The sequence below is a fragment of the Microtus oregoni genome, unplaced genomic scaffold (genome assembly GCF_018167655.1).
Source record: "Microtus oregoni isolate MIOR12 unplaced genomic scaffold, Mior012 000073F_002, whole genome shotgun sequence".
NCBI classification, from domain to species: domain Eukaryota; kingdom Metazoa; phylum Chordata; class Mammalia; order Rodentia; family Cricetidae; genus Microtus; species Microtus oregoni.
In genome coordinates, this window is record NW_024543982.1 from 958,028 (window position 1) to 984,119 (window position 26,092).

Here is a 26,092-nt window from a genome sequence, read left to right on the forward strand (position 1 = left end):
GCTATACAGATAGTAAAATTATTTCTGTGCTGATATCTTTATTGTCTAACATTTTCAGTGTATATCTCTCTGCATCTTATTAATTGGATTCCTTTGGATATTCTTTGTAATTTTTAAATAGTACAAGGAACTGGACCTGGGTATTAAGCTTCATCCTCAGCATCTTAAAGTCATCTATCAAAAATAAAATCATGTCATTTTACCTTTTCTTTTCTGATTTGATTTCATTTTACTTTACTTAGAACAATTTCTGTAGTTATAAACTACTGCATATTTTAATAGAAAATGAGTGAAGACTTTTTTCTTTGCCTCATTTTTAAGGAGAAAGCATTCAAATATTTTTCACTGTAAAACTCTGTGATTTTTTTTTACGTGTTCTCTACCTTTCTCAATTTTGCTTACTATTTATGGAGGTTTTTTCTTTCTTTGAAATATTCTGTTGCTATTGAGATGATAATGTAGATTTTTATATTCATTTCAGTGGTGTGTTGTATTAACTTTTAGTTATTAATTCACTCTTACATTTATGAGATTAATCTTATTTGGTCATGGTTTACTATCTTTTTTATGTTTCTGGAGTTAGTTGGCTTTGTGTTTAGAATTTTTTATCTAGATTTCTAAAATATGTTTTTTTCTGTGCCTACCGTATTTATGGTTTTGATAAAAGGATAACGGCATCATAAAATGAGTTGAAATGTATTCTTCTTTTTGGAAGAATATATAAGTAGGCATGTTTTCATTTATCAGTAAAATGCTGAGTTGAGGGGCCCAGTACCAAAACATACATCTATAAATTGACTTCTATGCCTAATGCTCAGGGATCATTGCAGAAGGGAGGGAGGAAAATTTTGTAAGAGCCGGAGGATCAGGGAGTTAGCTGTGATATTGTTAGTCCCAGTAATATCAGAAGCTATATGCATAGTCTCACCAACATGACTGCTTAAATGTGTGCTGAATAAAGATGACAGTAATAGACTCTCAGTTTTATATGTTTATCCTACTTTCTACTTTAATCAGATAGGTAGTTTGGCTATTATTTTGAAATATTAATTTTTCCTCTATGAATGTATTGTGGTGTATTGTGTATGTGTTTTTGTGTGTATGTATGTGTGTCTTCATGTGTGTGGGAACACAATGCCATGTGCAGGTATGTGTGTGTGTGCGCGCGCACACACGTATATATGTGAAGGCTTAAATTTGGCACCAGATATCCTCTTCAATCACTCTCCACCTTACAAATCGAGGCAGAGTGCATCACGGAAATCCCCTCTCCATTTTGATACTCTAATTAGCCAGTTTGCTCAAGGGATTCACTGGCCCTGCTTCCCATGTGCGAATCTGTAGGTGGGCTGTCATGCTGGTGCACATTCTAAATGGGATCTGTGCATATAAACTCTTGTTCTTACACTTGCACAAGCACTTGACTTGCTGAATCATTGCCCTAGCTGCATCCAGCTATTATTGTCATAAAGTAACACTTAACCAAAAGTGAATATTTTTGTCCAGTTTTAAATGTACAATTCAAGATCAGTAAATTAAAGTAGAATGTTGTTCATTTCAGTGCCTAAATAATATTGTAATATAAAACTGAATGTTCTGTAGTTACATGAAACTTAATTCAAATGTTAACCTAAATTATCTCAAAATCTAGTCTCCCCTTTGTCTATGAGGAAGACTCTTCTATCTTTATTGTAGTGCACTAAATCTGTCCCAGATTTCCCAGCTAAGGAAACTATGAGATAATGAATTAGTGTTCATTTAATCTGCTAAATTTGTTACAACTTGATATATTGACAATATAAAATCAATGCACTTTAATTTTTAGCTATTTCTATTTTATAGTTTTTTGTTATATGCAGTTACATATTTTTATCTCTATTCTAAAACATACATAATATTTACTGTAGTGCTAGTGCTTAGTCCTCACACTTTTAGTTTGTAATAAGAAAATCTCCATGATTCCTTAGTTTTTGAAATACAAACACACACACACACACACACACACACACACAAAACCATTTCATACGATGGTTTGAAAGAGAGTTGCCTCCATAGATTCATGTACTTGAATGTTTGGTACCCAGTAGGTGCACTGGTAAGATTAGGAGGTGTGGCCTTGTTTTAGAAAGTGTGTCACTGGCATGCCTGGTCCAGTTTCCTGCTGCCTGTCTGTCTACAACTTGTGGATCAGATGTGAGCTCTCAGAAACTGATCCAGTGTCATGCTTGATTGCTCACCTGCTCCCTGCCAAGATGTTCATAGACTAAGTCTCTAAATCTGTGAGCAAGCCCTCTATTAAATTCTTCCTCTGGGAGTTGCCTTGACTGTCCTGTTTCTTTATAGCAATAGAAGAGTAACTAAGATAGAAGTTGGTACCAGGGACGGGCATATTGCTGTGATTGTCCTGGCTATTTTAGAAGACTTGAAATGACTTGAAATGTGGTTGAATGAACAAATGCTCACAAATGGATGAAATGTGTTAGAGCTAGACATAAAATTGAGATCACTGGTTTCAACTAGCTTTTATTTTTCTTCAGATCATCAAAGCCATGTTAAAAACTGGGCTTTGTCCAAGTTTAGACAGTTTAGACAGCAGCAAATCAAGGACTAACATTCAGAGATTCTGATTATCAGATAAAAGTTATGTCTCAGAGCACTCTTGTTGGGAAAACATTTATTTCTCTTATTTTCTTTGAAATCTTTATTATTTTTGACAACAGTTTTTCCATATATTTTGATTATGTTTTTCTCTCCCCCAACTCCTCCCAGATCCTTCCTATTTCTCCACCCACGCAAATCCACATTCCCTCATTCTCTTACTCATTAGAATTCAATCAGGCATCTGAAAAATTTAATAACCACAAAATAAAATTGGATAAAAAAATAAAAGAAACGAGAATGGGATTAAATAAACCAAATAACAGAAGGAAAAGTCAAAGAATAAGTTCAGGAAACAGAGATACAGAGGCAAAGACATTTGCACACACAGAAGTCCTACAAAAACACAAAACCAGAAACCATAATATATATGCAAAGGACTTGTAAAGTTAAAATAAAGAAAAAGCAAAAAGTACCTTGTAGGAATAAGAATCTCCTAAAAAATGACACTGAGTTTGTTTTGTGTTTGCCATGTAATACTGGGCATGGGGCCTGGCCTTGAGAGTAGTTTCTATAGTAAGTATGACTGTTGGGGAAAAGTTATTTCTCCTTTGTTAGTGGTTATCAGTTGGAGCTAGCTTTTGGTTTAAGGATGGAGCGTGTGTCTACTTCCCCCTTTGAGCTCTAGGACTCCATCTGGTGCAGTTCTGTGCAGGCCCTTTGTATAATGTCACAGTCTCTTTCAGTTCTTACGTGTGTTGTTCCTGAGTGTTTTTGAAGGTTTCGTTTCTTTGGTGTTCTCCATTCCTTCTGACTCTTACAATCTTTCTTTTTCTTTTTCTTTTTTTTAAATTCAAAATTATTATTCTTGAAATAATTATTAAATGACTTATTTTTAAATTTCTCTCATTTTATTAGTTATTTGATAATTTCATGCAGTGTAGTTGATTATCATCTATGAAATATCATTATATTTCCCCCATTTATTTTCTCTAATACTCCCATTTTGTCCATGTGCCCCAACATTCCCCATCCCAACTTCATTTTTTAGTTAAGTGTTTGAAAATGTCTTATTCTGTCTTTTTGCTCATATTTCCCTTTCCCAGTTCCTCTGAGATCTATCCCTTTTCCCTACTTATGCAACCTTGGACCTTTAAAAAAAATCCATCCAGTCCCATGTGTGCTGCCCATGTTTTCTTGGATGTGTGGCCTCCTACTGGAGCATGACTAGTTTACCAGGAATATGCACTTATTACTCTTTCTCTCAGCAGCTAACAGTTCCCAGTGGCTCCTCAGGGGCAGGCAGGCTTTGTGCCTACCTCTCTCACAATATTGGATTTTGTGTGACCTGAGCTTACGTAGGGGTTGTGCCAGCTGTCACAACCACTGTGAATTCATATACCTTCTTTGTCTACAAAACACTGTTTTCTTCTTTGTAGTCGTCTACCTCTTCTGGCTTTTACTTAGAATCTTTTCTACTCTCCTCCCCAGTGATTTCTGAGCATTGTTGAAGGAGGAAATGTGATACAGATGCCCCACGTAGGGATGCACATTTTTTTAGTCCTTATTCTTTATGTTTTGATAAGTTTTTAATCACTGTCTACTGCAAAAAGAAGCTTCTCTGATGGGGTTTGAGAACGGTATTAATCTATGGGAATAATGTTAAATCATTAGAAGTCACAGTAATACTATATCCATTTAGCAGATTAATAATGGTACATTCTCTCCTAGAGGCTATGACCTGTCTAACCTTAGGAGTGTGAGAGCTCCAAGTTTCATCTTGTGGAGCTGAACTCAAATGGAATCCATAAGTGGTTGATTACTCTCATAACATTCAAGCTACTATTGCCCCAGTAGGCATGACTTGTCAGGCTAGTTGTTATTGTAGTTCACAGTGTTTACAGATGGATAAGATTTATGATAGTTTGTCTTCCTGTAACATGCATAGAATTTTCCAGAACTGTGAAAGTTGTGCTCACAACACTACTGCCCTGCTCTTACATAGAAAGCTCCTTAAGCTCTGTTTACAGTTTTCAATTGTTTTTCTGTTTTGAAGTTCCACAGTATTACAACTATCTCCCTATCCCCTCCCCCAAAAAAACCAAAACCAATGAAACAATAGAAAAAAATCCCCAGTCTTCTCAGTTCTTCACAACCATAATGCAGTATATAACACTAACTTTTTCATTAGGTACTTTTTTTGTTGCTATGATTAAATAAACCATGATGAAGGCAATTTACACAAGATTGAAGTTATTTTTGGCTGAATGTTAGAGAGTGCCTAAGTGCAGGGTTGAGGCAGCAGGAAGGCATTGTGACTAGAGCAGGAAGCAGGGAAAGAGAGAAAAAAATCTAGAATGGTGTGAGTATTTAAACTCTCAGCTTCAGCCTCCAGTGACATATTTACTCCTAGAGGACCACACCTCCTAATCCCCCTCACAAATTGTCACCAATTGGGGCCAAAGTATGCAAATGCATGAGACTTTGAGAGACTTCCTTTCTTATTCTGGCCAACACAAAGGTCTTATTGTCAAGTTACAGAGGGTGAGCTAGAGAATTTCTTTATCACAGGAAATGCCCAAATTTCCCACTACCTGTGTTTTTTAGAATGTCTTGAAGCAATCCAATTCTCTTTGGTCTTTATAGAAATAATTTACAACTAATTGGTGTAGATACACCTAGAAGAGCATTAGTTTATTATTTTAAGTTCACTATTTATATTTTCTATAACGAAGAAAAATAGAAGAAAATCAGGGAGAGAGCCTCCTGTATCAATCTGTGCATTAGCAATGTCAGAACTTTTATAGTTTATATTCAAAGGTACAAGGCATTTTATTCATTGCTTTTACAATTGAATACAATTGTACCCATTGTTCTTGGGGCTAAAATTGCTAAAATTATAAAATTTTAATATTTTCATATTTCTTAACATAAAACACAACTTTTTAATTTTATTTAAAATTAGATTTCTTTGTTTTTGTGTATGTTCATATGTGCATGTGTAAGTCTCATAAATGACTTATGGAAGTTATAAGACAACTTTTAGAAGTTTATTCCTCTCTTCATTATGTACACCACAGGCATTGTACTCAGGTCGCAATGCTTGGCTTTGGTGAGTACCTTTATTAGTTAAGGAAATTTTCTAGCTCTCAATTTATTTGATGTCCTTCTGTAGTACAATCTAGCCATAGATTCGCTATATATACCAACCTGGCCTAGGACTCCTGTTTCTTCTGGCTCAGACTCTGAAATGCTAGAATTACAGACCTTTATCACCAAGTCAAGGAAGGAAATTCGTGTTTCAAAATATTCTAAATTTGTCATCATGTTTTATCTGTAGTTATACATCTATATTTGTTTTTCTGAAGTTAAGTGCATTTTAATATGACTAGGGAGTGGAATGAGTGGCTTGTTATAAAAAGCATTTTACTTTTCGGCCTCTTCAATTATTAGAACATATTTTAAACTAATTTGTCACTTAAAATGATAAGTTTCTTCCTTTCTGTGGTTCTCTATTTTGTTTTAAATAATCTGTAATATATTTGTGGTACAAAGTCATGTTTGCCTTTTAGATGAAAGACTTTCCAGTATTTTTAAACATATTGTTTTCTCTTAATGCTAGACTGTTTTTTTCATGTTTCTTTTTCTTGTCTGTCTGCATATTTCCTCTCACTCTTCTTGGCTGACGACTGCATCTGCCACTTTTCTGTTTCATCGCTTATGCAATATTTACTTTCTTATTATATCATTTCTTCTTAGATGAGTATCTTCTTGTAATAAAAGTTATTGACAATATAGCATCTTGTTAGGGGTCATAAAGGCCAATGACATCTCAAAGAAATATAGCAACAACTGTCCAGTGACTGCCTTATTTGGCCAGAGAGTATTAGAAATATAATATCAAATTTTCTATTTTGACCATCTTGGCAGAACTTCATATTTTTTTTTCATAAAAATGTTTTGATCACTGAGTTATTTGGATTCTGGTTTTTACTAAGAATAAAGTACTATCATTGATGGCTTTTCAACAGATGGTGTGATCTCTTGATACCTCATATAAAATATAATACATATGCATCAGTACCAATAATTCAGGACCTGTGGCATAAATCAGTCACATGGCCTGTAATAGCAGATGGAGAAAATCCTTCCATTTTCATACTTTTGTTCTAATTCCCAAGATATTATTGAGATTATTCTATATAACTCCTCTATAGTTCTTGAAGTAAAAGTTCAGAATACATTTTTGGTATGAATTAATGTTGCTATTATTGTTAAATTACTACGCACATGTACAAATATAAAAGATGAATTAACTATATTACACAGTTTGTCAGTTTGCTCAGAGAAAATCTGAGGGACAGGAATAACAATTATTTCAAGAAATGTCTGAATTTTGCCAAATGTGAAACCAGATCTGTGAGAAAGAAAAAACATTATTTTATTTCACAGTTTATTTTAAACTGACTCAAATAGTTAAGTGAGTATCAATCACTATTAAGATATAATTATGTTAAAGTTAATTGTCATAGTTTGAACTTGATACTGTTCTGCAAATCTTTTTAAAGTATTTATTTTGTTTTCAATTTTATGTTTGTATGATGAACTGTATATGAATATATGAATATTTGTTGAAAAGAAGTCAGATGGGGACAATGGATTTCCTGAACTAGAGTTGCTAGTTACTGGATATAGTTACTGGGAATAGAACTCAGGTCCCCTTCAAGAACAGTGTGGCCAGTGATTGCTAGTTCCTGTTATTTTAGTTTTCTTTCTGGATTTCACATCATACATTCTGAACCTCCTCATTTCCCCATCACCTCACCTCCACCCTCTGTCCTAAAATAAAGCAAATTTAAAAGTATAGCAAAAAGAAATAGCAACAAAGAAAAGAAACAATGACATGGAAGCTGTAGTGGGGCTGGTAAATCACACAGTATACCCATAATCCATACATCTTTAATTGTAAGTGTTTTTTTGTAATGGCTCATTCATTGATCTGGCTCAAGGTCTCTGGCTTCTTCTACCCTATCAATAATGGGTCCTCATGGGATTCTTCCTGGATATTCTGTTGTCCTGTGTCATGGAGATCTTATAACTTTGGATATGCAGGCCCATCCCCTTCACATGATCTAAGAGTTTGTGGATGAAGCAGATTTTTAAAGGTACAAGGCATTTTATCCATTCTTTTTACAGTTTAATACAATTGTACCCATTGTTTTTGGGACTGAAACTACTAAAATTATATTTTAATTTTCATATTTCTTAACATAAAGCACAACTTTTTAATTTTATTTAAAATTATATTGATTTGGATTTTTGTGTATGTGTATATCATATGTGCATGTGTATGTCTCATGTCTGAGTTAGGGAAGTCATAAGACAACTTTTAGAAGCTTATTCCTCTTCTTTAATATGTACACCACAGGCATTGAACCCAGGTCGCAATGCTTGACTTTGGTGAGTACCTTTATCAGTTAGGGAAATTTTTCTAGCTCTTAGTTTATTTATTGGGGTGGTCAAACTCATAGCCCGGCTTCTGGACCTGAACGGTAGTTTGGTCGGTGAGCCCACCAGGTTTCCCTCTTTATCACCACCAGGGTGAACTCTTCAGACCTGCCCCAGCTAGCTCAATCAATGCAGTAGGCAGTAAGGAGCAAGGCCAATTCTCGTTCCCTCATGCCTTTGGGTCTGGCTTTCCTGTACTCACACCACATACACTCTACTGTTTTGCCAGATAAGGTATATGGCCTGCTCTCCCATTACTACAGTTGGTGAGTTGCAGGACCAACCTTTTATTCTCATGCTCCTGAGGTGCTGATTTTTCCATCTGCTGCAGTTGGTAAGGGGGCATGGGCATTTTTCCCCCACACATCCCACCAAATGGTATACAAAGGGAGGAGGCAGGTGCCATTCTCCTGCTTTCGTGTCCACAGGACTGGTTCACCTGTTCCCCTTTCCAATAGGGTCAGCTCTATTGTGTTCTCCAGGTGAGGTGCAGGGCCTCTTCTTCCTTGTGCTGCAGCCAGTGGAGGGGGACAGGTATACTGCTTCCTTGATCCTGGGGCCAGTTCTCCTGACAACCTTAGGTGGTAAGGAGTATTTGGGGAGGGCATCTTTCCCTAACCCATGCGGCTACATGGCTAACAAACATGGGTGGGATCAGGTCTCCTACTCTCATGCCCTCCATGAAGCCTTTCCTGCACCCCTGATAAAAAAGGATCAGTCTACTTAGTTGTCCACCTAAAGTGCAGTGCAGATTCTCCCACTGTCATGACCCCAGGGCCAGCCCTCCCATCTGCCACAGGCAGCCAGGTGCGAGGGAAGGGGGAGACCTTATCTTTCTTGCCCACTGCACAATATGGCAGATGAAGGGTGTGGCCAGATCTCACTTACACATTCTTGGGGGTGGATCATCTGCACCCCTGTCCAACAGGGTCAACTATATTTTGCTGCCTGGGAGCGGCCAGGCCTGCTATTCTGAGTGCTGCAGCCAATGAGGGCAGGGTCAGCTCTTCTACTGTCCTTACCCTGGGACCAGCTTTTCGTGCCTACTGTAGGTGGTTAGGGGCTAATCTCCCTCACACACACCATCACCTGATAGACACTAGGGCACCCTATGAAAATTTCAAGCAGTGTATTTTAATTAAAGCTAGAATATTCTGAAACTGACTCATGCATTGATATTGTAGTTTACAGTGAAAGTCATTGCATTAAATTCTGATTACTTCTCTACTTATTGGTGTAAATGAGACAAGAAAATTAATTATTCTCTGTTCCACTTTTTATTATCTATGAGATAAGATGACTTTCAGTTACTTTCTGCCTATTGGAGAACGGACTGTGATAACTGACATTAAAGAAGCTATCTTATAGAACTTGTTAGTTATATAAATTTTGATGAGTCATTGAAAAATATCCTATGTGAATTAAATTGTAGACTCAGCTCACAATTTTATAAGCAAGATAATTTCATACACAAATATAATGTATTAGTTCATATTTATCTACATACTGTAAAGCTAAAATTGCTTTGAATTACATTTGTTGAAATGTGAAAATATCAATTCATTTTAAACAAGTCAAAATTCAGTTGGTATATTTAAATGAGAGCAAACTATGTCTTCTTTTTTAAGTCTGTAGAGGTAGAAATAAAAAAAATTAAATTGAGTGTGTATATTTAAGTCATTGATTTTTAATCACAAATTTTACTTCTTAATTTTATAATTAAGAAATATATTAAACCAATGAAAATTTACTCTGGCTTTCATATATATAGTTCCTGGACTTTTAAATCACATCTGTTGGAAAACATTACAGCAAACTTGAAGTGTGGTGCCTTTTCCTCTTCCTGCAACCGACTACTTTACTTAAACTACATACAGACATTGGTAGCAAAGGTAAAATAATTCCAGTTCGTTAAATCTTAGTGGAAAGCTGCTATCTTTAAAGTGTAATGCACAAAGACATAAAATAAAAAAAAAATGATGGAGTCTTCTCTTCAACCAGGCAATTACTGAGACTCTTAGCTGCACTTAGTTCTGTTAACTTGCAGCATTGGAATGGACCCTTTCCCCAAAATTTACAATCTTTGTTTGTTTGTTTCTTTTTTTTTAGCTCTAAGCAAGTTCATAAGCAGCCTTTTCTAGCTTTTTTTTTCCACTTGCCACCATGTAAGAGATTCATAAAATCTTTAATCTTTCTATATTTTATGTTTCCCCTTACAGAGCTTTTTATCTTGAAGGACAGAAAAGTACCCTCCTCGATAGTCCCCTGAAATATTGCTTTGTTTTCTCTTGGAAACTGGAATGCAAAATATATTGTAAATTCTTTGAGTTTCAAAAGTGTTCTGTTCTGAGCCTTCTATCCTCAGGACATTTAAATTTTGATTTATTCCATAGAATAGTTAATACGTTTTCTCCTTTGTTTCTCAACGCTGCCTCTTGTTTCCAGCTGGAAAGGCCTTCATTGAGGGTTAGATTTGGGGACTGAGAAGTGGGAACCTTGACAGCCTAGCTAATGATGCTAAATAATCTCTTGACAAGGACAGAGAGTAAGAGAAAAAAGAGAAAGAGGATACCCTAATTTATGGTTTTCAAAGACAACTAGATTTGAAGGGATTGCTAATTCTGGGTAGCTTTCATTTTTCTTTCTTTTTACTTTTGTGTGCACCCTCAATTCATTTATTTACATGTTTGATAAAGAATGAATAATTTAGACCCAGAGTTTGCCCTCAGATAACCTAGATTCACATAAATATGTAAAGATTTCACAAACATACATAAAGATATAAAGACAAGATTGAATCAAGGAAGCTGATAAAAATAAAACCATGTGTTATTTCCTTATGTTTAGTGTTTTATTAGTGAACTCAAGTGTTATGAGAGAGTGTAGTAAAGAGTGTGGTAACTTACTGATTTCTATTATAATTTAGCAAGTTTCTTAGAAATTTTTTTTCTTTTTTAATTTTTATTCTTTTATACATTGCATACCACACACAGATTCCCCTCCCTCTACTTCTCCCATTTCTGCACCCACTTTCCATTTTCCCTTTTCCCAAACCCTCTCCTTCACCCTCCCAAAATAAAGCAAGCCTTCCAGGAATATTAAAAAAAAATGGTATAATGTTACAATAAGGATATGCACAAACTCTCATATCAAGATTGGATGAGGCAACCCAGTAGGAGGAAAAGTATCCCAAATACAGGTAAAAGAGTTAGAGATACCCTCACTTCCACTGTTGGGAGTCTATCAAGAAATCACAGCTAAGTAACCACAGCATGTATGCAGAGAACATAACTCAGAGCTATATTGAGTCCATGTTTGTCACTTCAGTCTCTGCGAGCGCAATGAGCCCTGGTTAGTGGATTTTGTGGGCCATGCTCTCTTGGTGTCCTCAACCCCTCTGGCTCTTATAATACTCCCTCCCTGTCTTCTGTAGGTGCTCCCCTGGCTCTGCCTAATTTTTGGTTGTGCATCTTTGTATCATATCCCATCCGTTGCTGGATGATGACAGTTGCAGTCATTTTTCAATGCAAAGAATTTTTAATGATTTTGATTGACAACCTATTTTTTGGAGGCTAGTCGGACATAATAACCATCGATCTATCTTTTTAATAAAATTGAGATATTTATGATAGTTTTTGACTATTCTATTTCTTTTTAAAAATTTGCTAATTTATTAATTGGAGATTCTACATTCTCATTTAAATTGGGCTTTGTGCTTCAGAGATAAGACATGGTACCCTAATCTTTTATAGTAATTATCTGAACTTTAGGGAAAAAACATAATTTCAGGAGAAATTTGTTTTGGGGACAAGCATTCCATAAATTTAACATTATAATTCTTTTCAAACATCTTAAAAATGCTGCATAATAGATTTAGAAACCTCACTAAATGTTTGCTTCAGTTTTGTGAATTAACCAATTCACAGAACTAACCATTTTTCTTTGTTCTAGAATTCTAATATTTAAAACAGAACTTGGAACAGAATTTTAAAGTTTAAGGGTGATTTGTTCAATCTATACCACTTTAACTTTTCTAATTTTAAAAAGTGTTACAACTGAACTTGCATTTTCACAGAATTTTGTACATTTTTATATAAAAATGCTTGACATACAATTGCAGATTTTTTTCTCTCCTATACATTGGCTCCATTTCATGCAAACTGTAACATAGCAATCAAACCTGCTTGCTCATGGAAAATGTGCATTCAAATAATGGCTGTTAGAGTGGGACCTTTGGCATTATAAATATTAATGACTCCAGTCCTGGTCTTCTGTGGAAAAAACATTTCATAGAATTTAATTTTTACATTAATTTATATTTCACTTTACACTTTTGTAAATATACCAAAGTATCTTATTGGGATGTTGAAATGAAATTTTCAAAAAGTCTGTTTACCACTAACATTGCACTTGCAGATCACAGAGTGAGAACTGTTTTATTAAACTGCTAACTGCCAAAGTAATACATAGCTATTAAGGCTTCAAGAAGAAAGCCAATTCATTTCAGTCATAATATCACCTAAAACTGAAGTATTATATAAAAGCTAAACAATGCCAAATGGATTTGGCTGAGATCAAAAGCCAAACCTATTTCTTTTCTTTCATCTTCAGTGTTCCATTTCCTAGGACTATGACCTTAGTCAAACATCTATTAAAGTAAGCTTTTGATCTCAACCCCCTTTTGGGGTTAAAAAAAAATTCTATCTTTAAATTTTTCTTCTAGAGACAATCATTCTATTGTGTTTTAATGTTCCAGTAGTGTGTGAGTAAATAGGATTCTCTGATATATGTGATAGAGGAGTAGTTAAATGGGACAATCATTTTTGTGTCAGAGACAAGAATCAAAGGAAGCATTCTTCAGATGCTATTAACTGGGGAAAAAAATTCCCCGCAGGTCAGTTGAAACATGTTAACTGGTCAGTCTGCTAGCTCTTTAGGTCTTTGAAGAAAATGCCTTGTAATTTGATAACAGGTAGCTGCTCATTTGTAATGCAATTTTTTTCTCACCAGTTAGAGCCACTCTGTGTTTAGTGGGCCAAATACTTCTTTAAACTTATATATTAAAAATGAAATTTTGTTTAAAACAGTCATAAACTTTGGAAAGGTGATACATTTTATTCCTTATGTAATTGAATAAATAGAGCATAAAGAAATGGTCATGTTTGATTAAAAACAATGGAAATATAACAACAAATGATTATTAAATTAAAAAATAAATTACATTTGTAAATACATTTTATCCATGTGTATGTCTACTGTCTGAATATTGTAGGACTCTATGTCTTCTTTTTAGACATTTTGTTTTATGGAATAGTAATTTATTATTATTTCAACAATGCTTTGTCCCTAAAAAAGCATTCTAGATCACCCTGAAAGCATAAAATTGAGTAGCTTTCAGTAAGTATGCAATAGTAATTATTGCAGACTTTGTTTTCTTTGAGGTGACACATAAATATAATCATAATAAAAATCAGAAGAGTGATAAATATTCATATGTCTTTATAGAGTACTCTAGAAAAATTCAAAATAATGAAACATTATTTCTAGTTGTTAGAATAAAGCAAAATTTCAATTTAATATCTAAAGTAATATTTTAAAGACTGGTTAGGCTAAAAATGCATCTTAGAGATTAAAATATTCTGGGGCAAAATGACAAATCAACAGAAATATGAAGATAAATCCAAGTTCATGTGGGCAAAAGGGTTAAGACTAGCTAGAGTGCTGAATATGTGGAGGAAAAGAGTAGAAATTCTGCATAAAAATGGGCATAGTCAGATTTGAGGCGTTTTTAAATACCAGATTCTAATTTAGAACTTCATTGTGTAGATTACAAGGGCTTGATAGCTTTAAGGAATGTGAAAACATTTCTTTGTGAGAACACTGCTAATAAAAGCACACAACCTATACTGAAGAAGAATTAGACAGAAGATTATTCAGAAAGAAGTTTTCCAATAGCCTTGTTGAGAAGAATGTAGTTCATTGGAATAAAACTGCTCTTGTATATCCTATTTGCACTGGTAGTGGAACAGTGTTGAGTAAAGCTGCTTACAATCAGCTTTGGAAACATAATGTTGGAGTGTAATTATTGGTAGCCACAATGGGAACAAAAAAGCCAAATGTATCTTGTGTATAACTGTTATTTTATGTGGCATTTTTAGCAATCCTATACTTTGCTATGAACCAGACAAAATAAAAACATACTTTTAGAAAATATTAACATTATCTGTGATATACAACATTTTAAAAATATTAAATATAAATTTTTAGTATAATTCAACTGAGCTAAATGCTTTTTATTACTGGGACCTTCAACAGAAGGAGTGATGGGATAGCTCACCTTGAAAATATGCGTTTGACTCTGGACAGCCCATTATTTACGTCCACTGTTTGAACAAGTTGCTATAATCTTTCTTAAAGCATGTCCTTTAAACAACATCAAAGACCCAAGACAAAATGGCAGAGGGCACAAATTAAATGAAAGAAACTAACAAAACATTGTTTGGTTAATTATAACGTTTTCCTGTAATAAATAGGTTCTGAACTTAAATGAATTGATGTGAAATAGTGGAAATCCACAAAAGAATGAACTCCTTAATCAGCATCAAAATGTATAGTGTTTCTTTCGTTTTGTTAGGCCATTTCATCCTCATCTATTTCCCAGTTGTGTATTGTTTGTTCATTTCTTGCTATGGCAGTATTGAGGTCAAATATATTATCACTAAAATGTTTGGAATTCAGACTAAAAAAATAGAGTTAGGAAAAAAAAAGATAAATTTCTTTATGGCCTTTCTTTCATTTGATCTTTTTGAGTTACTGTGCCCCCTTGGCAACCTGAAGCTATTGGTTGCAAGAGAAAAATGGTTTGTATCTCTTTCTGAATTTATTGTTAATAAGACTATGACAGAATTGTGGTGAGCCAAAAGAATGTGTGACATTATAAATCACGTAGTCTTCACTAGTTCTACTGAGTACCCTTACTGCATGTGAATATAAGTGCGTGAGAGGGAATTCTGGTTCTTTTGTTTATTAATGATCTGGCCTAATTATATTTTTATCCCTATTTTTCTGTTATTCTCAAGAGTAAATTAATTTTCATTACTCATTTTTGAGAATCAAGGGGAGAGATCAGTATACTCTTTACACCTATTCATTTTAATATGAAATAATGAAATACTAGATGCCTACAGTTCAAACAGGTTATATTTTTGCCTTAATTGATGTGGATAATTTCCACAGAAATTGCAGTGAAAAGTGATTATGATTTCATATTTTTTGAGACAATAGCTACTAATGTGCCAAACTCCAACTCTTCTAGAAATGTTACCACTCTTAGAATAGTGATAACTCTGCATAAAGCAATACTAGTATGATATATACTACTTAGTCATCAAATTCTATAAGACTTATTTTTCTACTTATAGAAACTTAGTGGACAATTTTAATACCAAAGTAGCAATGTCTAATTTTTTATATATAGCTATTAAAGTAAGAGGAATTTTAAAAGTTACAATATATTATAATTAATTGGCATTATAATTAATTGGCAGGTTAAAATAGGCTTTGAAAAATGCTCTTATGTTCATGAAAGACTCAAGACCAGATTAATATTTTTTATGATGCTTGTTTACTTTTCCAAAGAATTCATGTGTGTTTAATCATGTGGCTATTTCAGATATCTGTCTGTGCATTACCATATTATTTGATGTGAGTATAGAACACATATTCATATTTATACTTCATCTATGTAATATATGTGTGGTGTACACGACATATACTTAAACTTTTCTGTATCTTCTATTTTCTGTTTTAAGTATAATATAAATACTTAAAGAAAAAGTGTTACAGGGTTGAATTAAAATAGCAAAATATTGAAGTAGTAGGGGTTTTTTTTAGGGTAGCCAACATGCTAGAGAGCAAGTATTCTGACAAATGGAGAACTGACTACATGATTGATTCTCTGGCACTTTTTGGATATGGCTAAGGAAAGACTGCTTCCTAAAATGTACAAGAGGTAGTAATCTTCAGGAAGCCAATTGCCTTTCTAGAATGTGGAACATTACTGATTTTAAATATTTTCATAGTGGTGGTCTGATACTTTTTGACAAACACAAAGAACATTTGAATTCTTTTTAGCTGCTGCATAGAAGCTAAAACTGCACTTTAATTTTAGACTAAAGACATATTTTTAATTTGAGGCTAATTTTTCAATTCATTCTATTTCTAGCAGGAAATAAATAGGATTTTTTCTATGCTTGCTTTTTAAAGAAAAATTTATTTCATCTTGTAAAACTGTAGAAGAATGTCTAATGGATTGCCTTGGAAGGTATATAATACCATAAAAAGTATTCATTCTGCTGTTCAAAAGTTAATATGGTTCAATTTTTCTTAAAATAAAATAGCCTTTAATTGCTATCAACAAATTAATTGATAAATTTTTAAGGATTAAGTATAGAAATCTGGAATATTTTTATTTTAACATGGTAATGGAAATAACAAGTGTAAATGATTGTTACTCAGAAAATATTCAAATACAAGGAACAAAAGTACCCAAGAAGTTGAGTTTGACTGACTTTGTATCCATGTAAGAAGTCTAATTAGTGTAATATGTTTCAAATTGTGATTCCCTATAATGCTACCGTATTTAGAGCAATTCTATTCTAAGATGATAAATATTGCATTTAAGGTGCTTTGAAATATTCTACACTAAGAAACATAGAAGCCAGGAATAATGGCTAGCAGTTACCACATCACTTGAAAGGCTGAGGCAGGAAGACTGTTTTGAGTTCATAGGGATTCCAGTTTAGCCTAAACTGTAGGATAAGACCCAGTGTCAAAAGAAAAATCAATAATGATAACCCCCCCAAAAAAAACAAACAAAAACTAAATAAAGCAAAGAAGATAAATGAGATCTAGTGCACCTGGATGCAAACCCAAATTGCAATAATAGTTGCTTTTTAAAATTCCACAACTCAGTGTCTGTGCCTTGACCAATGTCACTTCTGAGGCTATGATGCATATAGAGTGATGAAGTATAAAGAATTTGAGCAAGTATTTGTTTAGGTAATGTCAGATACAGTTTTCTCTTTATGAACCTAGTACAGATTAGATTGGCCTTTGGACACCATTATTTCCAATCTAAACATTGTTTATTTAAAAAGAAACAGTCATTTGCACATTTTGTAGAATGAATATTCAATACAACACAGATTTAAAATGCTTATAAAAATAGGATTGATACATTGTTTCTAATAAGTGTTTAAGAGCAGAAGTAATAGGAGTATTTGAGAAGATTTTAGACTTTCATATTGTTTCATCCTTATTATTTTGCTTGGACAAAGCTGTACAAAGTAAATACATAGTTGCTTAGCAACTGGGAATTTTGTTATGCATTTAAGGCCACAGTAATTTGTTCAAAATTGCAGCCAGCCTTCTCAGCTATGTTTTGGTTGCACTCTACAATGCTTTGCCAACCTTTATTAATTGTCATTTTCCTTTCTGGCTCTATTCTGAAATTAAAATTCACTGTATTATTATACATCGTCTAATCTGTCATCTTTGAAGGGTAAGTTGAATGTGAATACATACTGACTGTATCCTTTCTTAATATCTATCTGCATATCAACTAAGTCTGCAAAATTTGTATGTTTTTATACATATATGTGCTATATATGTATACATTTATGATATCTATTGCCAATGCCATTTCAAGGTTAAATGTAAGTTTTATCTGGTTGTATCTACTATTTAGTCTACCTCTGGTTATAGTTTGTCAAGTTTTTTTCTCAATATTGAAAATCAGTATTTTGTTTATAACTGAATGGTGTCCAGAAGATTTACTGCAATGTTGATCTGTAATCCCTTGCAAGTGCCTTCTCTTCACTTTCATTCTTTTCACTTAGTTTATTTTTAGTGACTATTTTATTTATTTAGTTACTTGCTTATGTATATTTTTACTCTTGATTTTTGACAGTTCCATACATGAGTACTATATTTACATTATTTTCTCTCTTCCCTCCCCCATTCTAATTCCTTTCCTACACCCACACTCTGAATTTCACGGCCACCTTTTCTTTACTGCTGTTACATAGATAAATCTATCTCTATCTTTCCATCCACACACAGAAACTATATCAATCTGTCTGTCTGTCTATGCATCCATATATCTATCCTGCTGACATTCTTTAGTTTTATTTATATGTATATATGTTTAAGATGACCAACAACTTGCTATTTTGTAACATGGCAGAAGACACTTAACTGGAGAAGACTGTTCCTTTCTGTCCATCTTCATCTAAGGATGAGATTTTGTAAGATTTTGTCCATCTACACTTGCATGTCAAGTATTGCTATCGCGATACAGGTTTTTTTTTAGGCAATTATATTGTTAAAATTTCATAGGTGCAGTTTCCCTGGCACACAGAAATATACTATTTTACAACATCACCACCAATCTTCTGACTCTTATAATCTTTCCATCTCCTATTCTTTGATATTTCCTGAACATTAAGTGCAGGGATTATATTGTTCATGTATCAAATTGGTTTGGATAACTCATACATAGTCAAATGCTTTTAGATTAATTGTTTTTGACATTTTTTAAAGTTTGTGTTTCTGTAATGGTTTATGCTTTTTGATACTTACAGGTTTCCATTTTCTGTATTCTGATGTTTTAAGGTCCAAGTGGTGTGGGGTTTCTGTTTTGTTTTCCTACACAGAGTTTGGAGCATCTCATAAAAATAAACCTAAATAAAATATATGCCTAGAAGATTTATATCTTCATCATTTATTAAAAGAATTTCATAAGTGTTTTAGTACACCATAGTTTACTCAAAGCAACTTTGTTTGCAAATAACACACAAGTCATCACACAGAACTTGAAAAGTAGATTGAAATCATGTGATGATCTAAACTGTTTTTCTTTTGGCAAATACATTATTAATTAGAATACCTTAACTGTTGCGGGAGGTCCTCCCTCTCCTCCAGCCTATAGCTGCTGAGATACCAGCCCATTGGGGCGTGGTCTCTCTCCCTTTAAAAAAGCAGCCGCTTCCCTCTCCTCTCTCTCTTCACTTCCTGCTCTGCATAGAGGGCTGTTGCCTGGGAGAGTGATCTGTAAGTTTTTTCCCCTTTAAATAAATACCACCCTATTAATCATAATTCCAAACTGGTGTGGCATTGTTTGTGACTTATGCCTTCACTTGACTGTTAATTATTGTTTTCAAATTAAATATTGTTTTCAAATATAAAACATATTTCTAGGAACTGACTCACCATTTCATTTAATTAAGTGTACATGGATCGACTTCAGATAATTTACTTCTTCATAGATTAGGTGTGAAAGCTTGTAAACTAATCTTGATTGATGGTCAAAGTATAACTGATTAAGAAGTTTACATTTCCTTGGTTCTTTTCAAATCACTATGATTTTTTTTTATTTTTCTCTCATACATTATATGCTGACCATACTTTCCCCCTTTCTTTACTCTCCACCCCTCCCCGAGATCTAGTTCTCCATTTCCCTTTTACAAACAAACAAACAAATAAAAAAATTAAAACAGTAGTCAGTCCTCTCAGGGATATCAACCAAATATGGCATAACAAATTAAAATAAAACTAGCACAAACCCTCATATTAAGGCAGGAAGAGACAACAGTAGGAGTAAAAGCGTTCTAAGCACAGGCAAAAGGATAAAAGTTAGCCCTCCTCCACTCCAACTCTTAGGAGTCCCACATGAAGATCAAGCTACAAAACCATAATGTATATGCAGCAAACCTATCTCAGACCCATACAGGGTCCCGATTGTCCCTTCAGACCCTGTGAGCCCTGCGAGGGGCCCTGCTGAGTTGAATTTGTGAGCCATTTTCTCCTGTTATACTCCTGGTGTTCTCCACCCCTCTGGCTCCTACAATCCTTCATCCCTCTCCTCTTTTGGGTTCCCCTGGCTCAGCCTAGTGTTTCTCTATTGGTATCTGCATCTGATACCATCAGTTGCCTCTCTGATGATGATTATACTAGACACAGATATATGAGTATGATATCACTAAGAATCATTTCAAATGACATCCTATAGGGTAGGAAAACATTTTCATTAACTCCACATCTGACAGAGGGCTCATATCTGAAATATATAAAGAATTCAAGAAACTAGGCATCAAAAAACGAAACAGTTCAATTTAAAATGAGGTTCCGACCCAAAGAAAAAACATATAAAGATCTTCCTGAAAATTGGAAGCAGACAAGAAGGCCAGGGAAAATTTGGAGCATAGGAGTGAGGGTGGGATGGAGGGTAGGAGAAAGGGGAAGAGAGAGGGGAGAAGGGGAGGGTTGGGGAGAGCTTGGGGGAGTGGAATGGTTGAGATGGAGGAAGGACGGATATGGGAGCAGGGATGGAGATTTCTTAATTGAGGGAGCCATTTTGGCAAAAGGCTTGGGTCTGGAGGGGTTCCCAGGAGTCCATGGGGATGACCCCAGCTAGGACCCTGGGCAGTGGAGGACAGGGTATCTGAACTGGCCTTGTCCAGTAGTCAGACTGATGACTATCTTGAATATCACTACAGAACCTTCATCTGACAGATGGAGATAGAGACAGAGACCCACACTGGAGCACTGGACTGAGCTCCCAAGGTCCGGTTGAAAAGCGAAAGGAGGAAGATGGGGAATATGAGCAAGGAAGTCAGGACCTCGAGGGGTTGGTCTTCTCACTGAGACAGTGTGCCTGAGCTAATGGGAGCTCAACAAATCCAGCTGGACTGGGACTGAACGAGCATGGGATCAAACTGGACCCTCTGAATGTGGCTGACAATTGGGGCAGACTGAGCAGCCAATAATAATGGCACTGAGATTTGTCTCTACTGCATGTACTGGCTTTTTGGGATCCTATTCTAATTGTATTCATACCTTCCTAAGCCTGGACGGATTGGGGAGGGCCTTGGACTTCCCACAGGGCAGGGTATCTTGCCCTCTCTCAGGACTGAAGGGGGAGGGTGTATGGAGGAGCAGGAAGGAAATGGGAGGAGGGGAGGAAGTGAAATTTTGATTGGTATTATTTATAAAGTAATATAAAAAGAAATAAAAAATACTATGACAAAACTAAAACCATGTGAAAGGAACATATAGAAATGGTTTACATTACAGTGGTAGTTTGAATGTAATTGGCTCCCTTTGGGAGTGGCACTGTTAGGAGTTGTGGCTTTGTTGGAGTAGGTATATCCTTGTTTTTGGAAGGGTGTCAATAACTTTGCAAAATTAGATATCAACAAGCAGAAATGAGAAAATGAGATGTTTGCTAAATGAATTGAAAACTTAAAACATATAATGTGATACTACACAACTTCTAGAAGAAAGCATAGGAAAAATCTTTTTGACATTTGCCTTGGCAGTGATTTTTTGAAAATGACAACAGAAGCAAAGGAAACAAAAGCAAAATGGACAAGTGTGACTACATCATACTCAAAAGCTTCTGACCAACAAAGAAAACAGTCTAAACAGAAAGAGGACAACTGATGAAGTGGAAGAAAATAATTTCAGATCTATTATCCAAGAAAAAAGTTAATATCCAAATGATTTAAATGTGTGCAGAAGTTTTAAAGCTAAATAACACTGAGAAAAACACAATCAACATTATATACATATATATATTAGTTAATACATGTATGAAATTCAAAATCAGTATCACAAATATCTTATTTTTTTAATTTCACTAGTTGTGATATCCAAAACATACACCTTATGTTTTTATAAAGATATGAACACATAAAGACATTTTTCTGTGTCAATAGTATATACTCTGGAATATTTCTCAACTTAAAATATGATTTTGTTATATTATTACTTGTCATATTATTATGACAGTGGGTAAATATCAAGGTTGTTATTCTAAGGTTAAAAAAGCTAGACACAGGAAAATATTATATGGTATATATTCCATGATGGATATAAAATTTCTTACAGTTCTAGTAGCAGAATAAAATTGCGTATAGGGTCATCAGTGCCAGAAAAAGGGACACAGTCAAAGGAACAAAATTGTTTGGAAAATACATAATTTGGATATTTAAGGTTTTCTTGGGAGAACAGATTTTTTTCATTTTGTATATTGAAGATATTTTTCATACAACATTTTCTGATCATAATTTCCCCTTACTCATTCTCCGCATTTATTTAATTCCAAACCGTCTTGGTATCTCTTTAGAAAGCAACTAGTCAAAAAAAAAATAGTCTTGGAGAGAGCAGGGACACAAGGAACATACCTAAACATAATAATGGCAATATACAGCAAGCCAACAGCCAAAATCAAACTAAATGGATAGAAACTCCCAGCAATCCCACTGAAATCAGGAAAAAGACAAGGTTGTCCACTTTCTCCATATATATTCAATATAGTGATTGAGGTCCTAGCTATTTTAATAACAACATCCCAAGGACTTTCCTGAACTTTTATAAAATAACAATGTATTATTTTCAGAATGAAAAAAATTCAATAAATGTTTGTAATTACAGAAGATAAAGATATTGTACGTTGCACATATTATCATTTTGTCAGTAATTGGAATGACTAGTCTTTCATTTCTGTCTGCTGTTCCTGAAACCTGGGGATAGGGTGTGATATATGCATATATGTATCTATGTATCTATGTATCTCTGTATATATATATATCTGCCATTTGTAACTGAGAACTTAACAAAAATTATTTTTTTCACTTTGACTAATCGTAATTTTCAATATTCTCTGTTATCCACTACATAAATAAGCCTTTTTGATGAGGAATGAGAGCCAAGATAATATATGGTTGTAGTGATATGTATTTAGAAACACTTTGGACATATATGCATTTAGCAAAGTCAGAATAATAGATTTTCCTCTAAGATGTATGACCTTCCTTACCAAGGCTTCCTGGTTAGTTTTACATCACCAGAAAGCAGTTTCCTCTTGTGAGGAGTGCCATAAATTCACTCAGAAATCATCATTTTACCCTCATCGAAGTCATGTCACTTTTGTGTTTGTGGCCATTATCTTGCCAGGCTTGTCGATATTGTAGTCCCCAGGGTTCACAACTGGGCAAGACTGTTGATTACTGTTTGCCCTCAGCAGAATACATTGCAACTCTGGAACTATGTAAGCTTGCCAAAAGTCATAGCTTCTAGATCAGAAAGAGCTTGATTTACCTTCCTAGGTCTCAAATGTATAATGCCTTGGGCAGTAGGATCTTACTATAAATTCTTTTGAGCAACCAAGAACAATGACACCAACCACTACTTTTAGGATGTCTCTAAGACTTCCAGGCTAGCAGTCTTGAGACATAACACATTCCTAGCACTGGGCTTTTTTACTAGAAGATACAGAAAGATTGTATGTACCAGAAGTCTATGTGTCGTCAGGCAAAGCAATATTCTTTTGATATATATGTCACAGAACTGACTTCCTGGCCTCTGGCTTTTATAATCATTCTACGTTCTCTTGCACTGTGTTCGTGAGCATTAGGCACAGATGTTGTATTGTAGATGTATTTATTGAGTCTGGGGAATGGGTATGAGATGAGTTGGTCTATGAATATTGACCAGTTGTGCTTTTCTGTAAGCATATCTTCTTCATATAAAGGTATGCTTGATGAAGGATTAGAGCTATACTTATCTATGGGTATAATGATACATATTTAAAGTGCAGTTACAAATTATGGTTGAGTAAAGTGGTAGAAGGATCTCTTCTAATATCCAAGATCTCACTAGTCCTGGATACTTTGGTATATTCCAGTACCAGTTAAAATTTCCAATGCATTGAGCAGGCTTTAAGCCCAATTAGATAGATTGCTCATGTATGACAACCATTATGCTTTTAGAAATATATTGCCAAGAAGGACACTGTTGTGGTTAATAGGCCCTACAACTGGATAGGACTCCCTTGGTAGCAATATGGTCAGTGTCTTCCTGTAATATTTTTATTATCAAAGCTAAATCTCAAAATCAAAAACAGTAGTCAAAGACAGTTCCTGCTCCCACTGTTAGGATTCTCACAAGAAGACCAAGAAATACATCTGTCACAGGTTTTCATAGGGCCTAGGTAAGTAGGCTTTGAGGTTTTTGGTTCAATCTCTGTGAGCCCAGGCTAGTTGATACTGTGTGTTTTCTTATAATATTATTGACCCCTCAGTCTTCTACCATCCATCCTATCTCTCTTCAGCAGGATTACCTGAACTTGGCCTAATGCTTTGCTGTGGGTCTCTGTATCTGTTTCCATCAGTTGTTGAAGTCTCTCTGATGACAACTGGTTTAGGAACCAATGCAGGTTTACAGAAGAATATCATTAGTTACCATCACCTTGACTTTTTTTTCTCCAGTCAACTTTGGTTCTCTCCTAGGTCTCTGGGTCCAGACTCTGGGCCTTGGTGCTCTAGGCAGTCTAAGAAGTTGGCTTGCACTCTCAGCATAGATCTGATACTGGAATAGTCATTGGTTGGTCACTCTCACATCTATGTACCACCCTTATCCCAGCACATCCCAGAGGCAAGACAGACTATATGTTCAATGTTATATGGTTTGGTTAGTGTCCCAGTCTCTTCACAGGAAGTCTTGCCTGCTCACAGGAGATGTCCCCTTAAGGCTTGCATTCCTATTGCTTGGCATCATCCCTAGGGTCATCCTTGTAAATTCCTGGGAGTTTCCCTTGTACCAGGTTTCTACCTTTCCCCTGAAATCCCCTCCCCACTTTCCAGTAGTCTCTTTTAATATTTGGGAGGCTTAATGATTTCTTAATAATAACGGAGGAGAAAAAGATGGTTGGGGGAAGAAGGGAGTTTGGGGATTAGTGGGAAGAGAGGAGGGGGGGAAATAAAGTAGGAATATAAATGAATAAATTAATTAAAGGAAGGGTGGGAGGAAGAAAGGGTGGAAGGAAGGAAGGAAAGAAGGAAAGAAGGAAAAGCAAAATGGAGCTTTCAGTTAGGAAGTAAGTAGAATTTCAACATTTTATGAAGATTGAGTTTGTAGCTACCACAAACCCAAGAACTTCTGTTTTATAAGGGTAACATGAATTCTCAAAGTTGCTTGAGCTTGCATTTCCCTAATCGCTAAAGATGATGAACATATTCTGAGAAATTTCTTTGTCATTTTTATATTTTCTTTTGTGAACTTTCTCTTCAGATCAATAGTCCACCTACTATATATAATTTTACATATACATATATGAAACCCCATAACAGAGCTGATTGTTGTCTAAAACAACAATGTTTGTCAAAGAAATATGTCTATGTAGTTAACTGTAATTATAGCGCTTTCATCTTTAAAATGATCTTTCTTTCATTACTTTCTTTTCTAGTTATCTGATATATGCTGAAATTCTTATATCTAAGTAAAATTTATTATTCTCAAATTAACTTTGTTACTACTTCATCTGAATTTTGTCTTCAAGGCTGCACTGGGGGAAATCTATGTAAGGGTGTTCTCTTTTATTAAATGTACCCTGTTATAAACAACTTGTTGAAAAAAAACTAAGTTGACACCTGAGGATGCCACCTTTTCTAGAGACTCAACAAGATTTCATGATTTATGAGTATAATGTTATTGTAATGAAGATCATAAGCTAAGCAAGAGCATGGGAGATATAGGTTATATCTCTAAACTTTGAGTCAAATGAAAGAAGCTCTAAAATAGGAACTAGCAATGTATGAGTGACTGTGGCAAAAGGAACTTACCCTTAATGGTTTTCATTCATTTACATTAGAGCTGTTTTAGAACTTTAATATCTGTACATTCCACTAAGAAATGTGGTCCTTTGTCACCTATATTTATGTATGTAACTGAACTATAAAGTTTTATTCTTTTCTTTTTGTTAAATGAAGAAATTGAACATGATATCCCCTCCGTGTACTGTGATTACCATTAATAAAGAAACTGCTTTGGACCTATAGCAAGGCAGAACTTAGGCAGGGAAAGCTAAGCTGAATGCTGGAAGAAAAAGGGGCAGAGTCAGAGAGAAACCAGAGTCAGACTGACA

General features: G+C 34.7%; 1 protein-coding gene across 1 annotated transcript in view; it reads left to right on the top strand.

Moving 5' to 3' along the window:
* LOC121441091 (dachshund homolog 2) overlaps positions 1-26,092 on the top strand; it is a 504,032-nt gene that overhangs the window by 317,734 nt on the left and 160,206 nt on the right. The gene's annotated exons all lie outside the window — the stretch shown is intronic.